General features: G+C 44.4%; 1 protein-coding gene across 5 annotated transcripts in view; it reads left to right on the top strand.

Annotated features, from left to right (window-relative positions):
* LNX1 (ligand of numb-protein X 1) overlaps positions 1–13624 on the top strand; it is a 220692-nt gene that overhangs the window by 155007 nt on the left and 52061 nt on the right. The gene's annotated exons all lie outside the window — the stretch shown is intronic.

Below are 13624 nucleotides of genomic sequence, written 5' to 3' on the forward strand. Positions count from 1 at the left end.
ATCCAGTGGCTGTTAACCTTGGGTGAACCGTAGAATCACCTGGGAAGATTTTTAAAAGAGTGTGTGGAAATAAATGGGATGATGGAAAATTTAGGAGTATTGTTAAAGTTATTTCAATTTTAAATGAGGCTATCAAACCAGGAACAGAGTGACATTTTTACATAGGTTGTTGGAATCAGGAATCTAATTATTAAAATATTCCTGCATCATCACTTAACAAGTGTTCACTGAGAGCCTACCATATATCAAGCACTCAGCATAGCTCCCAATAAGGATTTATTATTTTAGGCTTATAGAAGTTAGAGCTGAAAGAGAACCCAATATGTTCTATTAAAAGGTTTTAACCTTTTAACCTGATAGGGAAAACTTTAACGTGGCTTATTTTAAGCCATAAAAATCCATCACTGTGTTTATTGAGGTGGACTTTCGATTTACCCTTTGAGCTATATGTAAGTTTTGGGAATATGCTGTGATTATGCTGGCCATCTCTTGATGGGTTGTTTGCCTGATTATATCTTAACTATATCATGCAAAGAAAACTGTAAGAATTCAACTAGTTGCATTTTAGATGAAACACTGGTTTGTGCAGCACGTTGTAACCACCACCCTCTACCCACTCCCATGCCCCCCGCCCAGCCCGTGCACTGTGGAAGGTGAGGGTTAAGTAGATGCTCTCCAGTGGAGTAAATGGCAGTGAGACATAATCCTTCCCTTTTGCAAGTCCAGATGATGCCATAGCAGGGAAAGAAGCCCTATTCCCCCCCACCTCTTTCCCTGAGGGAGCTGCACACCCACTTCCCACTACCCCAGACATTATCTCCTCAGATGGTTCCCAGCACAGCCTTCTGGGAGGAGTGAGGGAAATAACTCAGTAGTACCCTAGAAGCCGGGACACCTGGTCACTCAGACATCAACAGTGAGAAATGTAGGCTACACATTGACATCAGCTGGGGACCTTTACAAAACACTGACGTATGGTAGACCCACGCAGAGATTCTCATTTAATTCGTCTAAAGTACCTGATAGGCTGGATTTTTAAAAAGTCTTCCCAGGTGATTCTTTTCATAAGGTTAAGAACCACTGGATAGGGGAACAAGCGTGTCCATACACTGATAATAGATTTATTTACTAATATCAAATGCCTTAAGAATGTGCATTTCACTTGGTCCAGTTATGGAAGAAACACAAGCATAAACATGTATATGTGTGTCTATGTATTAAAAAGAGATTGGAAGAATAAATACTAACAGACTAGCAAGAATTTTCTTTGGGGGTAGAATTATGGGTTTTTTCTTTTCTATATTTTCAAAAATTTCTTCTCTGAAACTCTATTGCTTTTGAAATTTAAAAAAGGGACTATTTCTATTTGATTCTAATAAAACTAAGAAGTATTTCATGAATATCTATCATGCCCTCAACTGTGTATGCATGGTGGAGGATACAGGAGACATGGTCTCAGGGGGTTTGCAATCTAGTCAAAGAGATGTAACCAGTGTCCGTCAACATGTAATGAAACACTGAGTCCTGGGGTTAAGCAGGTGTGGTTCAGACCATGTGTGTTCACCTGCCTGTCTTGTTTCTGTGCTAGATCACTAACTACTAGAGGACAGAGTCTTAGGAGCCACCTAGCCTTGGGGCTTACGTTTGGAAGCCACTCGGGTATTTGTGGAAGGAAGGAATGAGTTCAGAGAACAGAGAGATTACTATGAAGCGTCAACGGAGAAATTAGATGTGAGATTAGATTTATCATTGGATAAAATGAGTTGGAGTGGCCCACGTTCAAACAGATGCAGGTGAGAGGCCCGTGGTGGAGGTCATTGCGTATGAGGAGGGACAGTTTGCAGATGTGCTCCACTGCAGAAGCCTTGTCGAGTGCAGTGACTGTGCCACACCAAAGAAATCGGGCAGAGCCGTAGCAGAAAAGTAGGCCTGGCAAGACAGAGGGAGAAAGAGGTGTTCTATTATCCAATAAGTCAATAAGAGAGTCAGGATTTCCTGCCTCTGCTCCCTCCGCCATTTGCATAACACAATTTTGGGGAAATGAAATATGCTTCACAGAAGTCAGGTTGTTTCCTTTCAGTATACCGCAAGGGAGAAGCAGCTCATTTAGCAAATAGAAGCTAGCTGGAAAAATAGGAGTTTTGTTTCATGCAAAAAGATTTGGCACAAAAGAGCCCAATATCTTCACATGACGTATTCTCAAACACAGAGTGAGGAGGAACCCACTTTCTCAGTACCTGAGAGTCGTGTAAAATGCACCCAGGAGGGTTCCGGACACCCAGCCCAAAAAGCGCTTGGAAAAACTGGAGCGTTTCGTAGTTATCCTAAGGGCTGGAATGGAGGGCGCTTTGAGGAAAGAAGGAAACGCTTTAAAATGTCATCTGGAAATGATTTCCACTCGAATGCCCTGCTACCTTCTCCCACCCCTCCCCCATCCCCAGGCCAAGCTGTCACCTTTGAACAGCCCCCAGGGTTGTGCAGACTTCACAGAAATTTGAGGCCCTCAAAGACTCATCCCAGGCGGCTGGAAACCTAGGCTGCTTTCAGAGTTGGTCGGAAAACCTCACTGGGCGGTCAGTTCCGATATTTAGAAACCCTCACCACCGTGAAATCCACCCTTTCCCATTCCCCGAAAAACATTTCCTACTCAATCCTGAAATAGAAAACACAATTGATCCTTAGCCCAGTTTCCCAAAAACGAGAAGCTGGACTTTGGTCATTTCTAAGTGTTTTAAAAGTAAAGATGATAATTCTGAATGGAACCAAGAATTGCATGAACCGAAATGTTAGTGGAAAAGAAGACAACCTCCCCCCGCCCCACCGTGCCCCTCACTCTCACTCTCACTCTCACACTCTCTCTCTCTCCCTCTCTCTCTCTCTCTCTCTCTCTCTCTCTCTCTCTCTCTCTCTCTCTCTCTCTCTCTCTCTCTCTCTCATCCATGGACAGTTGACGGAAAACTCCAATCATCTATGGTATGGGAATTGTCTGCTATCCCTCCCCCAAAACGTCCAGGAAAACAACTCCGTGACCCCAAAGATGCTGGAGACTCACAGAGTGGGTAACTATTGTGACGTCTCTGTGAGGAACTGACCTGGCAAGCGGACTGTGCCTGACCCCTCGGCCATCCCTCATTAACCACTGTCAACTTCGCATCTGGTTTGGGCTCTGGAATTCTTAGGCATCACCCCAGGGAGGAGCACTGGTATTTATCAGGCACTCCTGCCTATCAGCATGGGTCTTCCTAATTAAACAGTGGAGTCGATTCTTCTAGTTGCTGGAAAGCCCTGGAATTGTGAGTGTTTGGCCTGCCAGGTCTGCTGTGAGGCTGAGCTGAAGCAGTGGTTTGGGGGGTGGCCTTTTGGAGGCCCTGCTAAGAGGGTGTCATCTGAGCACACACCGGGAGGCACCTGAAACCACAGAAGCTCCCACCTCACTCATTTGTTTCTATTAAAACTTTGGGCCAAATAAAAGGGAAAAAATGTCACAGAGTACATGGTGAAGAGCATGTGCCTTGGAGTCATGACTCTGACTTTGAACTCTGTTTCTGCCCCTTATAAGGTGGCCAGCTCATCCTGGTTTGCCTGGGACTGGCCTGGGTTTAAAACTGAAAGTCCTACATCTCAGGAACCCAGTCAAAGGCAAGCTGGGGCGGCCAATCACCCTAGGTGCTGTGTGACCCTGGGCAAGTGAACCCTTGTATTACGTTTCCACATCTGCAAAGTGGGCATGATAATTACGTCTACCTCATTAGGTGGTTGTAAGGGTTGAATGAACAGAGGGGAAAGTGCTTAAAACCGCCTGACCCATGTTAAGGACCAAGATAACTTGATAGTTACACACGGTTTAAATCAGCAACAAAATCCCAGACAGAGCTATGTTTAATTTTCAGCTCCTTTGCCTTAGTGCTGTGTCATCTTGGATAAATTACTTAACCTCTCTGAGCCTCGTTTCCCCCCCTCTGTAAAATGGGGATAATATAAGCCAGCTGGGGCAGTGTTTCATAGCATAAGCCCAGCTACTATGCCTGGTGATAAAGACCAAACATGGAATAAGTAACAGCTCAGGTGATTACTATTATGACTTGTTATTAATAGGACAGGAGGTGATGCACTCCTAGCTGGCATGGGACAGATACGTCGGCCTCTTTTCCCCTGATAAATTGTTTTCCACCACAAGTGCTGTGTATTTGAGTATCTGAATGCCTGGACTAAAGAGCTCCCTCTAGAGGAGGAATAAGTAAATCACAAGAAGTTAGGCACCCACCGGGTGGAGATCGTTTTAAGCAGCTGCCTCTTAGGATGCTTGGAGCCGCACCTCTTCTCAGGTAATTAGGTTGTGCTTGGAGAGGAAGAACGGCAGGGAGACAGCAGACCCCAGGGCACGTGGGGACCGTGCAGCTGCCTCCCTCCACCACCGGCCCACCAAGCGTGCTCTGCTGACAAATGGCCCTGTTGACAGGGCAGAAGCAAAGGCACAAGCAGCTCAAAGCTCACGGCTCATGCCTGTCAGCTGCAGGCCTGAAGATGCCGACTTGATTAGAACAGGCCACACTTGCCAGCTCATGCTGTTTGTATTTCGCATAGCAGCCACTCAGTAGCTGGCAGTGAACGATAGCTGTAGTGAAGAGTATGTGGTTATAAAGAACCTTCTCATGTTCCTTGCCTTTTTTCCTGCCTGCTACATTGCAGTCGCTTCCAGATCGTCAGCCACCAGGGTACAGTCCCGAGGTACACACCTCAACCAAAAGCCTGTCTGCTTTGGCTTCAAATCCCAGCCCCTCCACTTACCAGCTGTGTGACCTTGGGAAAGTTACTTAACCTCTCTGTGCCTTAATTGCTTATGAGCAAAGTGGCGATAGGGATCGTCCTCATTGGGATGATGTGAGGACTGAATGAATTAATATGCATAAAGCACATAGAATAGTGCCTGGTCCATAGTAAGTGTACAGAAAGTGCTGGCTGTAATTATAAGTTGTTATTAATATGTGAGTTGAGATTTGAAGGATAAAAAGATGAAGCCATGGGTTGTCTGACAGACCTACCTCTGCAAACTAACAGAAGAAAATAAAGGAGAGCTGCTAACATTAGGTAAAAGAGTATCCGCTTTTCCCTGCCTCTCCCAAAATAAAAATAGACACTGTGCAGAGACAGGCCAGCTGTTTCTCATGCCTGTACAGCACCGGGTCATCAATCCCACAGGAACACATCGGCATGTTTGGTAAACTGAGTCACATGTGCTGGCTTAGTTGTCATCGGACCATTTGTTTGTGGAGCTGATTCCACCGTAAGAGCACCCCGCCCCTCACCCCATCTCACCAGGCCCAAAGGACTGGGGTTCCAGCTGCCCAAATCTTGGCCTGCATTTCCACGTCGCTTTCCAGTTTGTTTTAAATTTCCCTTTCTGGGATTCATTAACAAGTGAGGCAGGGGCGGTTGGAATTTCTGGGGATGTTTTCCCCATGGTTTGGAGGCAGAAGAAAGGGGCTAATGAGAGGAAGGAGAGCACAGTTGGTGGTGATGTAAGAAGTCCCTCAGTTCTGCAGGGTGAGGGCCTTTCACTCAAGTTCATACTCAGGGTTTAAGCTGACTCCCGGATGGTGGCCTTGCCCAGCTGATGACCCTTTTACTTCCTAACCGATGTTTGCTTCACCCATGAGTACACAAAAGTGCTAATGACTTTTTTTTAATGTATGGCTTCTGGTAACTTCATGAGTGGCCATGTATAATTCGATCCCAGGGTACATGAATTTTAATCTAGAGGAGAAAAAGTAATCCAAACAAGGAAGAATTACTTTACTTAATATCCTTAGAACTAAAGAGAGATTAGTTAAGAAGCTGCAGGTATAGTGAGTGAAATATAGAATGGAATTATCCAATCTGAACTCAAAATTCCCCAAAGAGTTCTGGTACTTAGGACCTGGCTGCCTGAAAACCAGGGCGGTCGTATTATTAGAAGTTGTGTTAGTGTTGAGTCTTTTCCAAGTAAAGTGATCAGGACTTAATTAGCAAGGGTGGGTCCTGCTGGAGTGTGGGCTTGGAGAACTCAAATGCATCTGTTTTGGAAGAAGATGACTGGTGCGTTTATTTTTATCTTAAACATAATAAAGATTTCTAGTGTTTTGCATTTAAAAAGTCATGAAATATTATCACGTATTTAAAAAACATAGCCTGTCTTCCTCCAAAAAAAAGAATCAAGACAGCCTGCAACAATGAAAACATATCTGTGTCGGCATGATTAAAAGTATAAACAGAAAGCATCTAATAAAAGGAGCTAGAAAAAACATAGCGTAGGGCATTATGCTAAGTAAAATAAGTCAGAGAAAGACAAGTACTGTATGATCTCTCTTATATGTGGAATCTTAAAAAAAAAAAAAAATCACAGATACAGAGAATAGATTGGTTACCAGAGGCAGGGGTGAAGGGGGCCCAAAGGTACAAACTTCCAGTTACACAGTAAGTCATGGGGATGTATTATACAGCATGGAGACTACAGTTAATAATCTGCACAGCATATTTGAAAGTTGCTAAGAGAGTAGATCTTAAAAGTTTTCTTCACAAGGGAAAAAAATTTAACCGTGAATGTTAACTAGACTTAACTGTGGCGATTATTTTACAATACATAAAAATATCGAATCATTATGTTGTACACCTCAAACTAATATAATGTTACAGGTCAATTATACCTCAATAAAATCTATCAAAGGGAATAAAACGTATCTAGGCGAGCACAATTAAAAGCATAAACAGAAAGCATCTAATAAAGGGAGCAAGAAAGAAACACAAAAAAAAAACCACACACACAAAAAAAAAAAAAAAAGAAAGAAACACAGCTGTTCCCAGAATCTCTCAGGCTGCTCTGACACACGGCTGACCCCGTGCCTGTGAGCGCTGTGTGCAGTGTCGAGGATATAGTGGTGAGCAAGACACGTTGGACTTTTACTTTTGGGGGGAGACAGTGATTTAAAAGAGAAGTAAGTAAACACACAGAATCATTTCCAAAGACGTTAAGTGCTGGGAAGTGAAAGTGGGCGCTGGAGGGAGAGACAATCCATGTTAAACGACAGTCACGGAGCCTCCTTGAGGAGGTGACTTTGAGCTTTCTGTTGTCCCCTTCGTCCCTCCTGCTCTCCCCTACTCTCTCCCATGTTGGCATCCGACTTCTCAATGCCCACTTGTCTCCTGTGCCCACGGGCATGGCTTTAGCCCTGCTGAACCCCAGAAGCGGCAACAGACGGGTAGTCAGGCGGCCTCCAGCACCACCCCCAGCATCTGTCCTCCTCTTTGGTCTCACTTCAGCTCTGTACTTTCTCCATCAATGTCCCTTGGGATAAAGTCTGCATCGAATTCAATAATCCTGGCATCTACCGTGCACTTGCATCCTTCGGGTCTTTAAATGTGGCATTCACACCTAGTCTGTCAGACCAATGTCACTCATTTTCCTAGACGCAGCTCAGATGTCACCTCTTCTGGGAAGCCTTCCTTGGTTACCCCAAGCAGAGTGAGTGGCCGCTTTCTCTGAGCTCTCCCAACACTTGGCTCATACCTCCATCTCTCTCTGATAATGTGGCATGGCAGTTTTCTGTTTTCATGTCAGTCTCCTCGCATGCATACACTGTATAGTATGTTTCTTTGCATCCATAGTGTCTAACATTATGCTTGATATACAATAATTATGTTGATTACTGCTTATTGAGTTGCTACTATATTCCAGGTACTGTTAGGGACTTGGCGTGAATCTTTAAATCTCACTGTAAATAAACATTGTGCCCATTTTACATCTGGGAAATGAGGCTCAGAGGAATCATGAAATTTGTCCAAAGCCGCCAACTGGTAGTGGCAGACCTAGGATTCACACCCAGATGTTTTAAACTTGAAAGCCTGAGCTTGTTCCACATCACTGTGCCCTCTTTCTCAGGAGGTCCTCCTTATGTGCTCATTGAATGAAAAAAAAAGTATTTCGAAATCACCCATCCTGTTGTAGCAGCATAATCCATCAAAAGAAGGTATATGGCAACTATTTATTCCTCCTATATACATAATAGTTTTACAACCCAGACCCAATAAAATCCTATTAAAGTCATCAGGGAAGTATGTGAAAAAGAAGAATTGAAAAAAAGTCTCACTTTTCCCTCTTTCCTCTCACTTTTCTCATCTCAAGTCGGAGTGCAGGGAAATCACGAGCTTGCTGAGGGAAAAAGGGAGCCTGGCATGGGTATCACAACCAACCACAATTATGTGTTAGCAGGACTGTGTGGGTGAATCATCAATTCCCAGTTTGGTACTTTCAATAGACAGAACACCCAAAAGGGGACTTCAGCTCAATTCAATAAATGTTTGCTGAGTGCCTGCCCTAGGAAATCCATATGGTATGTGGACCCTCTGAAAGGCACCAGGTGAGCAAGACTTTGTCCCTTCCCTCCAGCCCCCTCCAGCCCCGCGGAGCAAGACGTGCCCAGAGTTGACTGGGCAGCTGAGGCAGGGCTGGTGTGTCTTGACCGTCAGCCAGGAGGGACATGGGAATCCATGAGCTTGCTCTTTCCCAAGCACCAATATGATGAAGCCCTCTTGGTCCTAAAGGGATAAAGTTTTCAAAGTTTGGTTCTATTGGCTTAATTATGGAACTAGACTCCCCCCACCCGTGCCCCATTTGGAGTTTGTACTCTATAGAGAAAAAATGAGCAGGGAGGAGGAGCAAGGAAAAATAAGTAGGGTTAAGACGTGCCAGGGAAAAAGCTGCTGTTTTAAAAAGGGTACTCAGGGAAGGTAGACTTTAATCACGGACCTGATGGAGATGAGAGAGCAGACCAGACAGGAATCTGGAGCAAGTGTTGCAGAGAGGGGTGGAGGGGGCCGTGGAGAGACAGCAGAATGCAAGGCCCCTGAAGCAGGAGCGTGCTGGGCAAGTGTGAGGACCAGCAGGAGGCCAGATGAGCGGGGGATGGAGATGAGGGGACAAGTAACAGGGACAGAGAATACAGGGCCTTGTGGGCCATTGTGAGGACATTGTGTTTTAGTAACATGGAGAGCCATTTTAAAAGGATCACACCGCTGCTGTGTTGAGAATAGATGGGGCAGGGCAGAGAGTGTAGAAGCAGGAAGACCTCTCAGGAGGCCATTGCAATAACCCAGGCTTTGATGATGGTGGCTTGGACTAGGGCCGTGGCGGTGGAAGTGATGAGAAGGAGTTAGATTCTGGATAGATCTTGCTTGACTATCGTTGGAGTGTCGAGAAAAAGAAAGGAATCGGGGCTGACTCCGGGGTTTTTGGTTTGAACAACAAGAAGGATGTAAGGTAAAACAGGGAAGAGGTGGGACGAGCTGGTTTGGCAGGGAAGGTTGGGGTGTTTGGATGTGTGAGGTTTGAGATGCCTATTGGACATGGGAGTGAAGATGTGGCATGAGCAGTTTGATGCAGGGGTCTGGAGTGCAGGGGGTGCTCTGGGCTGGAGGCCAGGCCATGGGAGGGGAGAAAGCATGGCCTCACAGCCTGGATTCAAATCCCAGCTCCACTCTGATAGGTAGAAGGGAAGAAAGCCTTATCCAAGTTTCCACACCCTCATCTGCAAAGCGGAGGTGGTTTAATTGACTTGACAGCTGGGACCACTGGGAGGGTTTAAGAAGACCACGTATGGGGCTTCCCTGGTGGCGCAGTGGTTGAGAATCTGCCTGCTAATGCAGGGGACACGGGTTCGAGCCCTGGTCTGGGAAGATCCCACATGCCACGGAGCAGCTGGGCCTGTGAGCCACAACTACTGAGCCTGCGCGTCTGGAGCCTGTGCCCCGCAACGGGAGGGGCCGCGATAGTGAAAGGCCCGCGCACCACGATGAAGAGCGGTCCCCGCACCGCGATGAAGAGTGGCCCCCGCTTGCCGCAACTAGAGAAAGCCCTCGCACGAACCGAAGACCCAACACAGCCAAAATAAATAAATAAATAAAAAAGAAAGAAAGAAAGAAAAAAAAAAAAAAGAAGACCACGTATGTGAAGTATAACGCACAGTACACAGTAGACCAATAGATGTTAGCTCTTCCCAGCCCCCTTCTGTGTTGCCAGACCCTGTGGTGAGGCCATGATCAATACGGCTCAGGGATGGCCTGGGCTGTCAGCCTGGGGAGTTGGGACTTGACCCGGTAAGCACTGGGAAATATTTCCATGGGAAGTTTTTGAGCAAAAAGAAATTGTGTTGGTATGTTTGTGGTTAGGATGGATTGGATGGTGGGGAGGAGGGGAAAGATTGGGAGCAGGGAGATGGGCTAGGGTGTGTTGCAAAGCCCTGGAGGCATGGTGTCAGGAGGGCCAGGGTGGAGGCCCTGGAGATGGAGTTGGGAGCCAGGCACACATGACTGAGGCCCACGCTCAGCCCCCAGGGTCACCAGCACCCTGACACAGACTTTCTCTGAGCCAGAGCACTGGGGTTCCTTGAGGGTCCCGATGGCCCGTCTCCCAGGTGCCTTGTCTGAGGACACGAAGGAGAGCCTGCAGCTCTCTGACAGTGATCACCTCTTCCTGCAGCGGGTGATGCAGGACCTTTAAGGTCCATCCATGTTGTTGCAAGTGGCAAGGTTTCATTCTTTTTCATGGCTGAGTAATATTCTGTGGTATATATATATATATATATATATATATATATATATATATGTGTGTGTGTGTGTGTGTGTATATATATATATATATATATATATATATATATATATATATATATATACACCACGTTTTCATTATTTAGCCATCAGAGGACACTTAGGTTGTTTCCATGCCTTGACTATTGTAAGTAATACTGCAGTGAACATGGGGGTGCATATATCTTTTCCAGTTAGCATTTTCAGTTTCTTCAGATAAATACCAAGTGAAAATGATGGATCATATGGCAGTTCTATTTTTAATTTTTTGAGGAACTTCCATATCATTTTCCATAGTGGCTGCACCAGTTTATGTTCCTACCAGCAGTAGGAATATCCTCACCTTTTCTCCACATCCTCACCAACACTTGTAACCTCTTGTCTCTTTGATAATAGCCATTCTAACAGGTGTGAGGTGATATCTCATTGTGGTTTTGATTTGCGTTTCCCTGATTAGACAGTGATGTTGAGCATCTTTTCGTGTACCTATTGGCCATCTGTGTGTCTTCTGTGGAAAAATGTCGATTCAGATATTCCCTTTTTTTTAATCGTATTATTTTTTTGCTATTGAGCTGTGTGGGTTCTTTATATATTTTGGATATTAACTTATTATTAGATATGATTTGCACATATTTTTTCCCATTCAGTAGTTGCCTTTTCGTTTTGTTGATGGTTTCTTTGCGGTTGATGGTTTCTTTGCGGTGCAGAAGCTTTTTAGTTTGTTTATTTTTGCTTTTTTTGCTTTTGGTGTCAGATTCAAAAAATCATCTCTAAGACCAATATCAAGGAGCTTACCATCTGTTTTTCTTTTAGGAATTTTATGGTTTCAGGTCATACATTGAAGTCTTTAATCTATTTGAGTTAACTTTTGTGTCTGGTATAAGATAGGGGTCCAGTTTCATTCTTTTGCATGTGGCTGTCCAGTTTTCCCAACACCATTTACTGAAGAGACTGTCCTTTCCCCATTGTATATTCTTGACTCCTTTGTCATAAACTAATTAACCATATATGTGTGGGTGTATTTCTGGACTCTGTTCCATCTATCTACATCTGGCTTTTTGCCAGTACCATACTATTTTGATTACTATAGTTTTGTAATATAGATTTAAATCAAGGAGTGTGATGCATCCAGCTTTGTTCTTCTTTCTTAAGATTGCTTTGTCTATTTGGGGTCTTTTGTGGTTCCCTACAAATGTTAGGATTGTTTGTTCTATTTCTATGAAAAACGCCGTTGGAATTTTGATAGGGTTTGCATTGAATCTGCAGATTGCTTTGGGTAGTATGGACATTTTAACAATATTTTCCAGTCCATGAGCACACAATATTTTCCCATTTATTTGTGTCATCTTCAGTTTCTTTCATCAATGTCTTATAGTTTTCAGTGTACAGATCTTTCACTTCCTTGGTCAAATGTATCCCTAGGTATTTTTCATGCAGTTGTACATGGGATTATTTTCTCAATTTCTCTTTCTGACAGTTCTTTGTTAGTGTATCGAAATGCAACAAATATTCATGTATTGATTTTGTATCCTGCAACTTTACTGAATTCATTTATTCTAACAGTTTTTTTGGTGGGGTCTTTGAAGGTTTCTATATATAATATCATGTCATTGCAAAGAGTGACAGTTTCACTTTTCCTTTCCAATCTGGATAACTTTCATTTCTTGATTAATGGCTCTTGGGCTGGTCTTCTTGAGGCAACACTCAGTGAAGGTCTGTAGAGGTTGCTGCACCCTTGAAATGGAACAGCACTGCTCACCACAGTACCCCACCTGGCCTGATTAGCGTATGAATTTGCAAGCCCTGGTTTCAAGTAAGAGCAGACTGGGCAATTAATGATCTCTGTATGAGAGCAGACTCAATGTTTACCTAATTCAGAAGTGAACTGAGAAAGAAAGAATGCAAAGGAAGTTAGAAGGCTCAAGGGAAGGTTGTGTAGTTTCCCAGACTGTTATAATGAGTATACTGAGGCTCAATTTGTTGTGGAACACTTTTATTCTTCTGTCATCAGAAAGGAGCCCTCCCCGGGACTTCCATGGTGGTCCAGTGGTTAAGACTTCGCCTTCCAATGCAGGGGGTGTGGGTTCGATCCCTGGTCCGGGAGCTAAGATCCCACATGCCTTGGCGCCAAAGAACCAAAACATAAAACAGAAGCAATATTGTAACAAATTCAATAGACTTAAAAAAAAAAAAAAAAAAGGTCCACATCAAAATATCTTTAAAAAAAAAAAAAAAGAAAAGAAACGAAAGGAGCCCTCCCCTGCAAACTAGCTTGTGCCACCCAGTTGGCTGAGCTCTGAGCCCCTTAGAGCCTCTGTGAAGTATGCCGGGGGTCCATCCTGCTTCAGGTCAACCCCCATTAGTAGTGAACTCATAGACTCAGGAATTTTTGCAAGGAGGGTCATTTTCTCTTCTTACTTCCCCCCCTCCCCCCCTCTACCTACCCTTGCAAAAAAGGCAAAAATTCCATGGCACACCCACCCAGTGTCAGCATTCTTATATTAAGACAGATTTGCCTCTACTCACTTTGATATAGGAGCTCAGGATCTCAACTCTGTTATTAACAAAACTGGTCGTCAGAGTTGCTTTGAACAGTTGGCATATCCAAAGTGGTTGAAAAATGGTTTTCCATGTTCCTTGTGTGCATCCTTCAAGTTCATGGCCGTCACCCATCACCACCTGAGAGTACTTAGTGCTCAGGGATAACTAAAGGGGGAATAAATCCTGCTTGCTTTGAACACAGCCCAGGGTTCAGCATATGCTCCTGTACTGGCCAAGGCTAATCAGCTCTTTCCCCCTCCTCCCCTCACTTGTGCCTGTAAATCAAGAGGCCCCAGGATTAGTCAACACAAAAGAGATAATTAGTAAGTACAAGCTGCTACCTTCATAGATCACCCTGTGCCTCAGATTCAAGCTAAGCCAAGAAGCTGAAACAAGCAACATTGCACAAGTATGAGCCTCTTTAGCAGAACCATTTTTATACAAGGTTTATGAGTCTGAATGTTTA

This window comes from Balaenoptera ricei, chromosome 5, assembly GCF_028023285.1.
Source record: "Balaenoptera ricei isolate mBalRic1 chromosome 5, mBalRic1.hap2, whole genome shotgun sequence".
In the NCBI taxonomy this organism is placed as follows: domain Eukaryota; kingdom Metazoa; phylum Chordata; class Mammalia; order Artiodactyla; family Balaenopteridae; genus Balaenoptera; species Balaenoptera ricei.